Genomic DNA, 15,962 nt, shown 5'->3' on the forward strand with positions numbered 1-15,962 from the left:
ACACACACACACATACATACAGGATATGGACATGTTTATGCTCCTCCTCTCACAGAATGTACTTGAGTAAATATCATTATGTCCCTCTGTTTGCTCACTAGTCACAAAGCTTCATAAAGCTGTCAGGATCAATCAGCACTATGTCCTCCAGCCACCGCACCCTCCTGTTCAGCTCTCTCACAACTCTCCTCTGAAAGCATCGATACCCCTGCAATAGGGCCGAAGTAAGACTGAATAATGTGAATATAGTTTAGTATGAGGATGCAATCATTATAAAGGATGTGAGGCACTGTCACTGTAGATTGAGATAAAAAGAGAAATCTAGAAATACCAAAAACATTCTAAATTCAATTTGTAAATGAAAATGTTGTAGTGTTTTCCCGTCTCTTGTCTTGGTATTTTGCAGGATAGCCTTCATGTTAAATTTGAACAATGGACCAGCAGATCAAAACAGACAATCCTCTTCAAAAATATTACACAACACTATAGCATGTTCCACATATTATAGGAAACCATTAAAGGAAAGCTGTGCATGTTATATATTTTCTTAAAGGAGAGCTAATAAGCAGTCAAACGTACTTACATTGATATATAAATGACTGTAGGCTGCAAGTCCAAGACTGTAAATGCAGCTGTATTGGGTGGAAAAAACACTGAAACATCAGACTCTTCTGTTAAAAGATCAGGAACCAAGTAATGTGACAGGAAGATCCCTACTTTTCATTTCCAAAGAGAAAAGAAAGGTCAACCAGGGGCTCTGGTGCAGGTGTGTCCCACCCCTCAGGCCTGAGCTTTCTTTACCTGGAGATCTGTGATGTTTATTCCCAGGAATATAAAACTGTTCACTTGACTGACATAGACAAGGGTGTGTGGGACGTGTTTCTTTCCTCGATTTCATCGTCCGGCAAGATTGCTAATGTCCTCACAATATAAAGTCTCGCCTTTGTTTGAAATCCGGTCGACGATGGTGGTGTGAATCCATGTAGTGACTTACACTATTAAAAGAAATCACATACACCACAAAAAACATGAGCTAACGTTAACAGCGATTAACAGCAGGTGGAGTAACACTGAGCTGCCCTTGACCAAGGTAAAATAAACCCAACTGCTACAGGAAGAGTTCAGTGGAAGACTTTGGTTGTACTGGGCAGCTCCCAGGTGTGAATGTGCACTGTTTGAATGTAAAGCAGGATGTTTCTGAAAGAGAACCGCAAGAATAAAGGCTACAAAAGGTCACAAAGGACATGTATACCTCAAATTCAAGGCAATGATTTTCCACTTATGCGACTTAGTCTGCCAAGCTACCATGATGCCCCAAGAGCCACCAGGATTCAGTGTTGCGAGAGGTTCAGGTGTGTCGGACATGGGAGGACTGTAAGACTTTATTTCCCACCTCAGGACCCACAAGTGGCAGCAGTTTCCTCTTTACTCCCTGTTAAACAATGCGACTAGCCACTGGCTGCACCGCCTGGGCAAATAAAACAAATCAACACCATATTTTTTCACTTCCCTTCTCTCTCACTCTCTCCCTCTCTCTGCCTTTTCCCTCTCTCTCTTTCTGTGATAAATTCATTGTGTTATAAACCCGTGAAGCATTCAGGCCTTTTCTGCTTTACTGGGGCTCTCCTGTGCTGGTTTATGTGAAAAGCATAATGCATTTGTCACCGTTATAAAATCTATACAACCATGACCTGCAGTCCCCTATAAACTCCCATGGATTTGTCTTTGGCCTGCAGGGTTTTAACAATAAAAGATTCTCCAAAGAGAAAGCATGTTTTAACACTGCTTTTGTCACCGTACGGCCTTGACGCAACACTGTTCCAATGGAATTTAGATAAAGGAAAGGAATGTATGTGTGTGAGTGTGTGTGTGTGTGTGTGTGTGTGTGTGTTTTGTCTGTCTTTCTTCCTACTTGGTGTACTTTAGTATCTGTGTACATACTGGGATACGCCACAGATGTGCATTTTGTCTTGGCCAGCCTCCGTCTGCCATCGAAGAGTAGCTACTTCTATACATATTGAGTGGTTTAGTACATGCGGACCACTGCGGTCTATAGGAACTGCCTGCAAAGTAAATGCCTCTTACTGTAATGGACAATGAGTGAACATTACTTAGCACATATAATGGCCACAAGGCCAGTCAGGCATGTAAAAAATTGCAATCAAAGCCAGTAAAGGAATAATGCATAGACATTGACCGCCTTTGACCACAACACACTTAACGCCACTGTGTAGGAGTTGCAGTGTAAGACACTGACTTAAGAGCCGCAGAATGAAACTGAAATCATTTGAGCAGAAAATAAAGTTTTTCTGTGACCTGGCATCAGTTCATGATAATGGTGGTGAGGCCATTTGATTAACTTGAATAAGCTTTACGTTTGTATAGTAAGAAGGGCTACAATATAATCAAAACATGTAAGAAACAGAGTTTTTAGAACTTGAGCAACACTCCTTTAGGGTTACTTCTTATTGAAGTGATTCATCTTTTTGTAGTAGTCTTGGCCATCATTTTTGTCAGTTATGAGAACTATCACCACAGTGATAGCTGAGATCTAGGAGCATGGCGACATTGTAAAGGCTTTAACCAAACTGCGTGCACGCGCAATACGGTAGGTCAAAGCTGAACAAGTAAACTCTGATGAAAGTCCGCATTTTTTGTATGAGTTTTTTTAATCTGTTTAGAACTGAGTTTGACTCATTTTATCATTCTGTCTGTTGTGAAATTCACAATATGTGACGGAGTCATCATGCAATGACGATGATTTTGTGGTCCTCTCACTTGAATGAAGAAAAAGGAAATATTGGGTCCAAGGTGTCAAGAACAAGGAGAGTTTCATCTGCTGATAAATGAGCTGTCTGCTCAAAAGATGTGACAATTTTGGACGAAAAATACGGACTTGGTGTGCAAAATCTTACTAACTGAGCATTCACACCAAAAACAGCCCTGCATTTCAAAAATGTGGTTGCACCGAAGTTGCTTCAGGTACCACTGATATGATGAAATCCTACCCAGTACGACCGGGTTGAGTTCCACGAGTTTCAAAGCTTATCAGACTGCAAAACACTGCATGGAGGTCTCTAATTATGAGGTAGGATTTCACTGCTCTGAAAGGTTATTATGGTATCTTTTGCTGTGTCAATCGCTAGGTAAAAATAGAAATAATGTTAAATCTGCCAAGCCAGCTACCAGAGATGATTGACTAACACAGTGCCTATAGCCATGACACTGGCAAATGTTGGTTTCATTTTTTTGCTGGATGGCCCCATGTTGGGTCTGCGTTCTTACACACATGAAGTTGATTATTTAGCTTAGGTTCAGGAGCAGGGCCACGCCTCCACCACACCTCTAATCACCTGCCAAGCTACTAATACCTTTTCAACACTTTCACCCCTGTTTGTCTCAGTTTTCTCCACCCACCCTCCCTCCCTTTCCCCTCACTTCATCCATTCACCTCATCCCTACCCATCATCCCTTCATCCTCTCTTCCCTCATCCCTTCCAATTCAATCGGTGCATCTCATTCTGGGTACCGCCTGAGCGCCTGCAAGCACCTCTGGTTGAAGCTTGCTTTAGACGGGACCCCCACACTCTCATCTTATATTCCACCTCCTCCCCTCCACATCCACATCAATTCATCTCTTTCCTTAACACCAAAACTGCTGAATTTCAGTTTAGATGAAATATTGTTATAGCGTGGTCCTTGCTAGTGAAAGTGTTTAAAACTTGTTTAAAATATCAGCTCACTGCTGATGTTTCTTGTCAAATCTGAATGATTGGCTGGCCACAACCATGAAAATAAGAATAAAAAATGACCAACTGCAGTAGCATGCAACTTTTAGAATCATACCAACACTGTTCAGATATATTAACTCCTCCATCACTGAATGACAGGTGTATTATTTTAATTTGAAAAACTCGTTAAGAAAAAGAGGGTTTTAATTTGTATTAAAAATAGACCTTTTCCAAACCTGTCAGAAATTACAAACAAAACCAGGCCACAGGTTTGAAGAACGTCTTAAACTTACATGTGTCTGTCACAAAACCACAGGCTCTGCTGTTGAAGCAGTGACGACGAGGCAGGCAAGCTATTACTGCGAGCTCTGTTTTCATATGAGTATTGATTTTACTGGACGAATTCATGAAGTTTAAATACTGCAGAATGTGTTTGAATGTTACAGTCGGAAGTTGTGAAAGAGATGTCAGGAGGTAAAAGGTCAGAGTTCGCATCTTTATTGCTCCATCTTTTGTCTGACCTTGCTGATGTTGCCTGTTCAGACTATTCAGAGAACACGCTGAAAAACATTGCTGTGTTATTATTTAATTTTGCGAACAGAGTTAAAATAATTTCCCTACTGCCGGTGCTCTGACTGTCTTTCTGCCATGGCTGAAACCGATTTAGAAAAGTTGATTTTTTTTTTTGAAATTCTAAATTCAAATCCTACGCACTATTTAAATCAGTAGCAGCCATGCTACCCCCACACTACACAAGCACACACATGCTCACAAAGCTAAGCCGAGGCATAAGAGGTCAAAGTCTATTGATAGACCATCAGTGCTGGAATGCAAGGTGTAGAAAAGGCAAATCAAACAGAGCAGCGGCAGGTGTGTGGTGATCTGTGTCCATGCTTCTCTTCCAACTTCATGTTGTGACACATCTTAAAAACTGAGTATGTTGGGGGGTTTGTAACAGAGAATGCCGAGGGGGGAGGTGCTGTCTGGCCCTGTGCGGGGTCACAAGGTCAGAGAGTAGGCTTAGAGCGAGTAAAGAAAGCGCCCTCCCTCCCTTTTCTCCTCTTTTCATTCTTTTGCTCCACTGTGAACTCAGTCTGAAGTTCAAATTCATTGTCGAAGTGAATGTGAATGTGAATGTGAATGAATGAATGAATGGATGAATGGATGGGGGCACAGGGAGGGAGCAAGGCAACATGTGACAAATGTGCATGCTCTGTGTGGTTGTGGTTGTTACTAGATTGTCATCTTTTACAGAGTTATTTAAATCTTTGCACTTGAAATACGATACTAATTGGACAATCCATAAGCTTTTTATGATTAAGGGTTGTTTAATGTGCTTCAAGGAGCTGTACACATTTTACACACAGTTTTAAAGCCCATTAAAAGTTGAGATAAAATAACTTATAATGTAAGCTTCAGACAAATGTCAGAAAATGAAATTAATTTCAGCATCACGTCATTAACTTTACAGTTGGTCCGTCGATAATCAAATAATCTAAATCATTTGAACATTGTGTTTATGACCTCCTGTTCCTAGTATAACAATTACCAGGCAATGTGCTTATAAACAGTTTATGACATCTTCATGGACAGTGTTATCTATTGGTCATTCTGTCTGCTTTCATTGCTGTAGCATGCTGAAACACAGAGGCCATATATAGCCTGATAACCTTCTTTTTTTACACTGTAGCTGAACTATGAAAAAAATCCCACTCATCAACTATACAAGAGGATGTTCTGTGTTATATCATCCTCCCCGACTGCGTTCTAACCCCCTGACCTCATAGTGCAGCGACGGCAGACGGCTGTTAGGGGCTATACCGTGCCTGGATCCTCCAGGGTCATGAAGGGCATCTCTCTGATCTCTGACCCCAGAAAGAGGCCTCTCGGCCTGGCCGGGCCAATGGAAAATCCCTGGGGCCTGAGCTGGATAAAAGGATGTCCAGGAAAGACATGGATTATCTGTGTGCATGTGTGAGGGTATGTGTGGGTGTTTGAGTGTGTGTGTGTGTGTGTGTGTGACGACATGCCCTGGAGACTCATGCCTGTCTTGGGTAACCAAGTTCAGGACACACACTTTCCAACACACACGCAGGGGTTATGGAGGTTAATTGCAGCTACACAGATGAGGGGGTTGGGTCACCTTTGCTGGAAAAAGTGTGTGTGTGTGTGTGTGTGTGTGTGTGAGAGAGAGAGATTGAGAGAGAGAGACGAGAGAGAGGAGAAGGAAAGAGATGGGACACTGCTTAAACTTAAGATGTATTAATATGTGTGTGAAAGAGAAATAGACACACACACACATGGATAAGGGAACATTGTGTGTTAGGTTGTTATGTCTGGAACCAATGTGTATATGTTTCTGTGACCCTCCTGCATGTCTACAAGTCTGTTGCAACACACACACACACACACACACACCGCACACCACTACGATTTCCACCTCTTTTTTAATCTCTTCCCCTTCTTTCCCTCCTGTGTGTGTTGTATAAGGATCGAAGGTCAACCTGCGGTTTGAGGCTGGGTTTCACATGACTGAAACACCTTTGTTGCTCGCCGCAGGGGGAGATAAACATGTGCGTGTTGTTGTGGTACATGTGAAGTGGGGGTGTATTGGTATGTTGTGTCTATTCAGACCCAGGTCGACTTACACTTCAGCCCCGCCCCTTTTTTCTCGCCCATGTCCAGGTTTGATGTCGCTGTAATGCCGTGTGATTCCAGTACCACACACATACAATGAATGTGTCACACACAATAGATTTTTTTTCACAACAACAGCTGCGGGGGGAGTCAGTTGGTAAAAACTGGAGTGAAACTGGCCTCACCCTGCCTCCAGGAGCTGCTGCGTCACCTGAAAGAATTTAATTAGTCTGGCTTTCCAAGTGTCCCACGGTCATCTGAAAAAGTGTTTTTCAATGCGAATTCAACAGGAATCAGTAGATTTCTGAACCATTTGGTTGTGACAATGGCCAAGTTAAATTGCTCTATATGAGCAATACACAACATTTAAACCCTATATTCAACCATTAATTCTTATTTTTTTTCTCAAGGTACAATGCCAGCTAACCTGGGGGAATCCCTGAGGGAGCTCAAGATAAATCTGAAGGGTCATCAGATGATTAAAGTGATAATGCTGATTGTTAAAAACGAAATGCTCCAGACTTCTAAAAATCCTTCGAATTGACAAATCTAACAAGGAGAATTTGTTGAACTGCATGCAACTATGGTTACGAATATGAATTACTTTACTTTCTTTACTTCTATGAGACAAGTCATAAAAAAACACAAAGACATTCATAAAACTACAACTCACAAAAGATAAAAACATTCATAAAAATACTCAACTCAAAATACAACAAGTCTACACTATACACAACATCACATTAACGTACTGCAGCGGTGTCCAACACTGCTCTATATGCTCGTCTACCGGATCCTGCCTTCATTTATTACCTTGACAGCATTTGGGACAAAGGACTTCTTGTAGATATTTCTGCCTGAAGGTAAAAGCTCATATTCACTGTGCAGTGGGTGAGAAGGGTCGTTGATAATTCTGTCAGCTTTACTTTTTAACAGTCCATCATACATACTATTTAGCTGCTTTTGTGGCTTCCTTACAATTTTGGAGGCCATGTTCACTTCCTTCTGCAGCTTGTTCCTCCGCTCAATGTTCAGATTACCATACCTTTACATGATCATGTTAAAGGATAGAATACTCTCCACTAGGCTCTTGTACACAGTTTAGTAAAGTGTTGAGCTTGTGTATCATTATATGTTATATGGAGGGTAAATTATAACTTAAAACAAACAAACTGTCCATGTTGAAGCTAGCAGGCAGATTATATAAACTCTTTTTAACCAATCATATGTCTAGCTTGTTGCTGCTTTACATTACATAAATTCCATTCAGTTTGACAGCAAAAACCCCACAGTTTATTCACGACCACTTTGTGTTCTTAGTTGCTCTAATTAATACCATGCAGTAGTTTAAGCTGAAGTTGAAAACTCTATTTTTCCAGAGTGTGAAGAAAGGGGCTGAGGAGACACAGTCACAAGAGTATTCTCTGGAAATAAAGGCACTATCTGTCATCCAAATGTAAAGAAAAAGGGCAGCCCCACTAATGTTGCTTCACTTTAGGGGATCAAAAGTGAAAAAGTTTGGAAATCACTCCTCCACATAGTTAAAGTCTTTAAATACCGATTGTACTACAATTGAAGTCAGGTCTTAAATGTTAACACCTTAAAGCAGTCAGGTCCTGTTCAGTTTCTGCTCCAGTACTTATGAACAGATAGGTAACGCAGTAAAGTTGTCATCCTCTGTATTTTCTATCCTTTAGATTGCTTACGCTGCAAAGAAATGAGGTTAAACTGGCTTGTGAAACTCTTAAATCCACTGACCCCAATGGCCGGCTGACTAAAGTTAGTTGTAAGTCTTGGCTAGAGTGCTGTTAAAGAAGTGTATTCTTACTTTTCTTTTCTTTTTTCTCCTTAAGGAGCGTGAGTATTTGTCTTTTCAACAAGCGCTATTTTTGACTTACAGGTGGAGGGTGAACCTGATGAGGTGGCTTTTTTTCTTTCTGGGTCAGGGAGGAGAAACAAAAAGAAAGAGAGGGAGCGAGGGAGGAGACAGAGAGAGAGAGAAAGAGAGAGAGATGCACACTGTAAAAAAAGGTCAATCTCCTTAAATCATTTAGACACTGTGAGTTGGACATGGTACATACAAAGCTGTAACACTGACAGCAAACACAACGCGCTGTGGGGATTGTGGTGCGATAAATTGGATGCATTGTTTACATTTAATCAACATTTCATAGAGACAAGCTCCGCCTCCAAGCTGCTGATGGACAACTGGTCTTGTATTTCCTCCATTCTCTACCCAGGCAGAGAATACAGCTGTAGTTCAACTAATGCCCCCGGATAAAGTAGCAGAATTACAGCTGTTTTGAACATTGTTCTTTAGAGCATTTGCTTGCAATATGTCAACCAAAAAAATATTTTTTGCTTAATTTATTGTTGTTATTAAGGGATTGTACATCGATCAGTGTCACTGTCAGCAAGTTGTCCCACTGTTAAGAGGTGAATTATCACAAATGCACTGATTAACTGTAAACACTATATACAGCCCAGTTTATTTATTTTAAGTCTCCTTTTAAGATGGACATTTTTTGCAGTGCAGGCGTGAAAATGATAGATAGTGAGAGATAGAGAGAAAAGAGGTGTATATGCAAGGTATGCTACCTGTCCTATCCCCTCTGGCTGGTTTCCAAATGCTCACACACACACACACACACACACACTGAACACACTCCTGGCTGTGTGCCACATGTCTCTTTGTGAGACAAAGACACACGTACACACACACACACACATACACACACCCTGTGCCCCTGAGCAGCACTGGTCATATGATTGACCTGTTCTACTGGCCCATCAGTACCTTTGCACACACACAAGATCCACACACACCTGTTATCAACCACACCCACACGTAAGCAGAGTGTTGAGTGACATTACAGGGACGCTGGGAGGCTCTTTGTAAAGTGCACACACACACACACACACACACACACACACACACACACACACACAGCTGCATCAAACTAAGTAAAGACAGACTATCCTGCACTACACCTCATACAGAGGGTCAGTTAGGTGCATGTGTGCGTTATTGTCATTCAGACCTGTTTGTGTGCATAAAGGTTGTTGTAGTTGGCATCAGTTTTTAGATGATTGGCAGTCCATTATGTCGCTGAAGGCCTGCATGCTAAAACTTGTTATGTTAGGATTATCAAACTGCACACACACACACACACACACACACAAACACACACCACTCCGAAAGGATGTGGACATTTTCTCTACCTCATTTTCTTTACTCCACACACATTTCCCTGCTTTCATCTCTTCTTTCCATTCATCCACCCATTCGGCCAATTAAAACACAGGAACAAAGTAATGATAGATTGATGACAGCACAAGCTGATTGTGTTTATTTTCACTTGTGTGGGTGTGTGTGTGTGTGTGTGGGTTTGTGTGCTTCAAATGAGTTGAGGCCAGCTCCAGTAAACTAGGCACCATTTCACTGTAATAACAGTAATCAGTTTGGCCCATTTTAAATAAGACTTAAGTGAGTGTATTGTTATGCTCAATTACTGTTTGTGGTTGGGTCATGCACAAATAAATACATACACGTGTATATGCTTAATTCCATCAGTATATTGCTTGTATGCTTTTTGCCTGGCCAGCTACAGAAGTATGAGGGTTACAACAGGCCTGTTTTTAGTCACTAAAAGCAAAAGAACAATAGAAACCATCAATGTAATTGTAAATAATTGAGGTGGGTACACTCTGACCTACAGTGTTTAATCACTGGAGGGAAAACAACTACCAATTGAAACAAAACAAAATGATATTTTCCAAAAGCAGACCAAATGTGCGCTTGATAGTAACATTAGTTTGATCTTTATTACGCAGGGAAACATTAGGGTAGGACAGGGAACGTAATTACATAACCTATACCTCCATTTTTTAGCCTGAATCTGAGTTTTCCCAGTTGGGCGCAAGAATGTTTCTGTTTGTCCCTCGTGAGAGCTGCTACCCTGGTGGGGACACCCACAGCCACAAGACTGGACTCTGTATCCCCTTTTTCTAAATCCTGCTCTCCTTCTTGGTGGCAAACCTGCTGCTCGACACACAGCGAAGTGAGTTTGGATAGTCTGGACTCATTCGTGCACCGAGGTTGTTAACTTTAACTAAAGCTAACTCAAAAACTTAAACTAGGAGTAAAAACACTCTAGTTAACAAGCGTGAGGAGGCATTGGTGCATATGTTTATTGAGACTGGGATGTCTACGTGACTGTGAGTAAACTAAACTAAAACTAAACATTTTTTTTCATTTTTAAAAAACAATAAAAACTAAGCTGAAAAAAAAAACACTGAAATAACTGAAACTAAACTTAATTGGAAACAAAGTTGAAGGTTGATATCTATTAAATCATCATTGCAGTTATGTTGAAGGACGAGAAGACAAGAAGTAAGATGTAACAAAAGAGGAGCACAGCAAACTTTTCTTCACCTTTTTATACTTTCCCTCCATTTTACCGCCTAGCTAGATTAAAAACACACATCAGTCACATGGCATTTGGCCGACCAATGGTGTAAGTTCATCACAGACATCCACAGTGTCTCAGTAGGGAGCCTGTTTGAAGCGTAGGACCCGGCGGCTGCCACCCCCTCTGCCCCTGTGGTTCCTCCGCTTATGGCCACGAATCGCCATCTTTACCGTTGCTCTCGAGGCTCCCCAGGTGTGTAGCATGAGTGACTAATTACGAGATAGACCCTGTGTCCCCAGTGTGTGACATCAGTCCCGACCCTCTAATCTCCTCCTACGGATGCCCCAATTTATCAAACTAGTTTTTTTCTTCATTTTCCTTTTCAATGTCCTTTTTAATTTGTTGCCACTGTTTTAATTCACTGTCATTTCTTCTTTTTTGATAACACGCACACAGTGAGACCAGTGTGAGTTTCAATTACAGTCCATGCAAATGAGAGGGGTTTCCCAGGGTTTTTGTTTCGCATTTCTGTAAAGATATGAGACTCACAAGAGAAAGACTAGCAAACTAGAATTGTGTTAGTATGAAATTAATCTGTGTTTTTATGTGCTTCATGTTTATTGGACATGATTCAAATATAATTTAGATGAATGAAATCAACCCATGTTGGTCCAACATGAACAAATCATTTGAAATTGCATGATTCTGACTTATTTTTTTTTTCTACCCTGATGCTGTGATGTTTGTTGTACTTTTTTAGAATAAGTTACACTCAGAAGTTATTCTTTGAATTTACTAATTCAATTATGGAAAGTATTTTTCTTTTACTTGTGATTAAATGACTGTCTTTCAGGATTAAGCAATTCTGTTGGGCCAACTCGGGTTGGATCAACTTCATTTACTACTGTAATTTTACAACTGTACAATTTGTTAAATCAACCATCTTAAATTAAGTTGGACCAACAGAACTGTTTAAAACTGTTTAATCCTGTGTAAATATTGAGTTAGGTTCATTCAAGAGGATTTTTTGTATGTAACAGAATGCACTGTTGTTGCTTTAAATGTAAAAAACATCAATATCGGACAATCTGCAATTTGGTGAGGCTTGAAGCCCAGACATGGCTGTACTCAGTCTATGAGTCAAGCACAAAAAAACAGTAATTTAAAGTTGTTAAGTTGTTTCCCCACTTAAAGAGCTGATCTAAAACAACACACGATCATAAATCATGTATAGTGTACAGTTTACAATAGTTTATTTCAGCATAAATGCCTACAGAATGTGAAACCTTCAGAAATGCTTGACTTGGTTTTATAAATGTTTTGCTGTGTTTGCATACTGTATTAATGGCCAGAGACCTGCGTTGCAAGAGATGCTACTCAATAAATAAAAGGATCAATTTACCTGAAAACCTGTCCTGGACTCGCGTACACTGTTCACTCCTGTTGGTTTAAATAAAGTAACATCAAACCGGCAGCCACAGACGGATGGAATTCTCCTGGATGAATTTTGAGGGGTAGAACGATGAGATGCTGAGACCAAAAAAGTGCAGAGAGAGCTGTGTGTCTGTGTGTGTGTAGGTGTATGTTTGCATGTGTGTGTGTGTGGTTCAGGAGTGGTCTCAGTGTCCTGGGGGCTGGGGAGGTTTGAATGTCAGTTTCTCTAATAACGGGAATCGGTGAAAAGGTCAGCCCCAGTCGCCTGACCACACCGAGGGGAGGGAGGGTGTGTGTGTGTGTGTGTTTGCAAGAGTATGTGTGTATTTGAGTGCATATCACAATGTGTGTTTGTGTGTTTCATATTCTTATTTGCGTTTAAGTGTGAAAAGTTGTGTGTGTGTGTGTGTGTGTGTGCGCGCGCGCGCGCACGTGCGTGTGGGGGGTCCAGTAGTTGTGGTGGTGAAGGGGGCGTCGGCCAGGCCTGGGGCAAAAAATTGATTCTCTGGGAAGGGAGGAAATGAGGGAGAAAAAGAAAAATGGTATAAGGTCGCGGGTGTGAGAGGAGCAGGAAGATAGAAGGGGAGTGGAAGGAGGAGGAAGAGGAAGAGGAAGAAGGAAATAGGTGTGAGAAGAGGAGAGGAGTAAGAGAAGGAGATGACAGGAACGAGGCAGAGAAGAAGTAAAAAAAGAGAAAAAGGATAAAACAATACAATGTGAAGAAGGAGAAATAGATGGAGCGAGGGAACAGGAAAAGGTTGAAGGTGGAATAAAGACGAAGCAAGGAGGCGCCAGAGATGGAGGAGGAGGAAGAGTGACAGGAGGAAGAAGTTGAGGAGATGTGGAAAGAAATACAGAGCAGGGATGAAGAGGCAGGGGTAGAAGACAGCAAAGAACAGTAATAGTAGATAGATAGATAGAAGTAGATAGATTAGATAGTGAGATAGAATAGATAAGATACGATACCCCATTTTATTAATCAACCTATAAGGGGAAATTGGGGCTCCGTCATAGCGCCCAGGTACATTAAATACAATAAATACAAGTAGAACAAAATACAACAATAGAGATAAAATACTTAGATGGAAAGATAAAAAAGATAAATAGGAAGTAGGTGCAAAGAGTTGTAGTTGCAAGATGGTGGTAATAGTACTGATAACATTGATGGTAAGTGTGTATGTGTTATAACAGTATATAATGATAATATTAAAATATTTGATAATAATATAATAATAATATGTATATATAGATAATATTATACATTAATATTGATATAATGTAAACATGTGTCATATATTCAGCATGAGAGGATGAAAAGAATTGAGTTAGCTTTCAAACTAGCAAAGCAATACAGCAAAATAACCACAGTATATGTTTATGTTATCATGTCGCATGTAAGAACAAAGAGTAAAACTGGATAAGTTGACTTGCATGAAAAGGAGAGGAGATCTGTTTATTGTTAGACATGTTAAGCTAATAGCCAGCTGATAGCATATGTAGCTAACAAAATTACATTATCTTAATGCAAAATTGATCAAATGTATAAAATAAACCATCACTTTAAAAAACAAAAACAGCTCACTTCAGTCTTGCTGAGATAGCGTCACAGTCAAATGTTTGCACTGTGAGCTCTCTACCTCCAATATGTCTGCCACACGTATGCGCTTTATCATGTAGAAGTCCTCCATAGGAAAATAAAGAGCCTACCAGTGAGGACACTGAAGTCCTACAGTATTTTCTTCTGAACATTTGAGAGTGTTAGCAACCTGGGGGAGTTAAAATTCCAGTATTTTCAGATTTGGCATATTAAACAAATTAAACAAAAGTGAATGCATAAATAAAGGACTCTCCATCCGAACTTTGATCTGAGCAGTTTGAAGAAGGCTTTGAAACAGAATTTAGACCATCATATTGGGAAATAAATTGGTTATTCTTTTTTTTGCAGGTCCATAATTTCATATAGTTTCCACTGTGGTTTCCTGTGAAGAAGTATGTAAGTGATCAAATTCCAAGACATTCATTTTAGAATATGTGGCTAAGCTGTGACAGATGACATAAATGCATCTTATTGTCTTTTGATGGTTATAAGATCATGATAATCACCAACTACAAGTCCCAGTGTACCCATTTTTATTGAGTTACTGCATGACTTAGAACTTAGAAATGTGCTTACATACAGTGAATGCTCTCATTCTTGTACTCCCTTACCAGCGCAGCCATGATGGTGGTCGGCTCTATAATGTTCACAAGGCACAAAGGAAGGTAATTGCATTAATATTTGAAATAATGGAGCCGTGTGGTCATTAGGATGGTCTCCTCTGCTTCCATAGCAATACATTAAGCCAAGACAAGCGTCATGTATTTTACATGCTCCTGTCAACGCAGATGATGGATCCTGCGGCATAATGATGTCCTCTTAGAAGGTACCGCAGGTATAAAGAAAGAAAGACAGAAATAAAGAGAGAGAGAGAGAGACGGTGTGTGTGTTTCAGACACCAGACTGTTGTCTGTCCCCTGGTCACACGACTGACCTGATTTGCCTTCTAAAGCCTCCATCTGAGGGAGTGTGTACAAGCTTGTTCTGTACTATCCCCAACGCACTTACACACACAAATACACACACACACACACACACAAACACACAGTGCTGACCCTAACTCACCTTTCAACTCGGTGGAGATTTTGGCCCAAATCCCCCCATGTGGCACCGTCTGAGCCAGAGATGAGATACCGTTGTGTGTGGCCAATATTACCGTACTCTGTGTCAGTTGACCACAGTGTGTGTGTGTGTGTGTACGTGATGGAAGGAAGGGGGAGGTAGTACAGTGACGTCCAGTGATAATCGTTAGTAGCTTTCAGGGTTCTGTTCTTATTGGTTCTTTTGACTGAGCAGTTTTAGATACAGACCAAGGCAACACACACATACCTTGGTCACATTTTGTATCGCCATGGTGGATTTGTGGGTAAATGAGTCAGCACATTTCACAGCCCAACCAGTAAGAAGGTATTCTTCAACAAGAAACGTAAAGCTTGAAGCGTTTTGGCCAGTGGCAGATGGTGAAAGACAAAGAGACTGTTTTTCCAAGGAAGCATAAATCCTTTCCAAACCTAGGGTGTATGGGTTAGGGCATATAGTCTTTATAAGGGAGACTTTTCCTCTTCAGTAGTTGTCAAAAGCATATATTGTATTTTTATTTACATTTCACAATGAACTCTCTTCCTTCTTTCCCTCAGTTTCCTAATGTACCCTTGCCCAGGTTTGACAAGGTTATGTCAGGCTATGTGCTCAGAGGAGCTATTGATTTCCCCTCCAACCTCTCTTCCTCCCCCCTGCTTGTTTGCAACATGGACAGGGGATCACATAGCCACACAATCACAAACTGTCTTTTTGCTGGGAAAAAAGATAACCACTGAGCACTACATATACAATATATATGATTGTCATATAGTTTCTTTCAAGTACATTTAAACCAAAATATGACAAATTGAAGAAGAAATGTTGAATGGAAATGGCAAATTCTGATGTTTCCTCCGCATTATTAAAAATATAAAAGCTTTACACTTGCCTGAGGTGGTAAAAATTGCATTTGAATGAGGAACTCATGCAATAAATCATGATGGGAGCCCATTTTTTACTTAGTGACATTTGTGTGGTAAATATCTATTTACTTAAACAGAATTCTGCCTTTTGGTTTTGAGTGTGAATGTCAATTTAAAATGTGCTTTTCCGGTTTTGTCTCCAGGCAAC

This window comes from Morone saxatilis, unplaced genomic scaffold, assembly GCF_004916995.1.
Source record: "Morone saxatilis isolate NCDOM2014 unplaced genomic scaffold, NCSU_SB_2.0 Contig19, whole genome shotgun sequence".
In the NCBI taxonomy this organism is placed as follows: Eukaryota; Metazoa; Chordata; class Actinopteri; family Moronidae; genus Morone; species Morone saxatilis.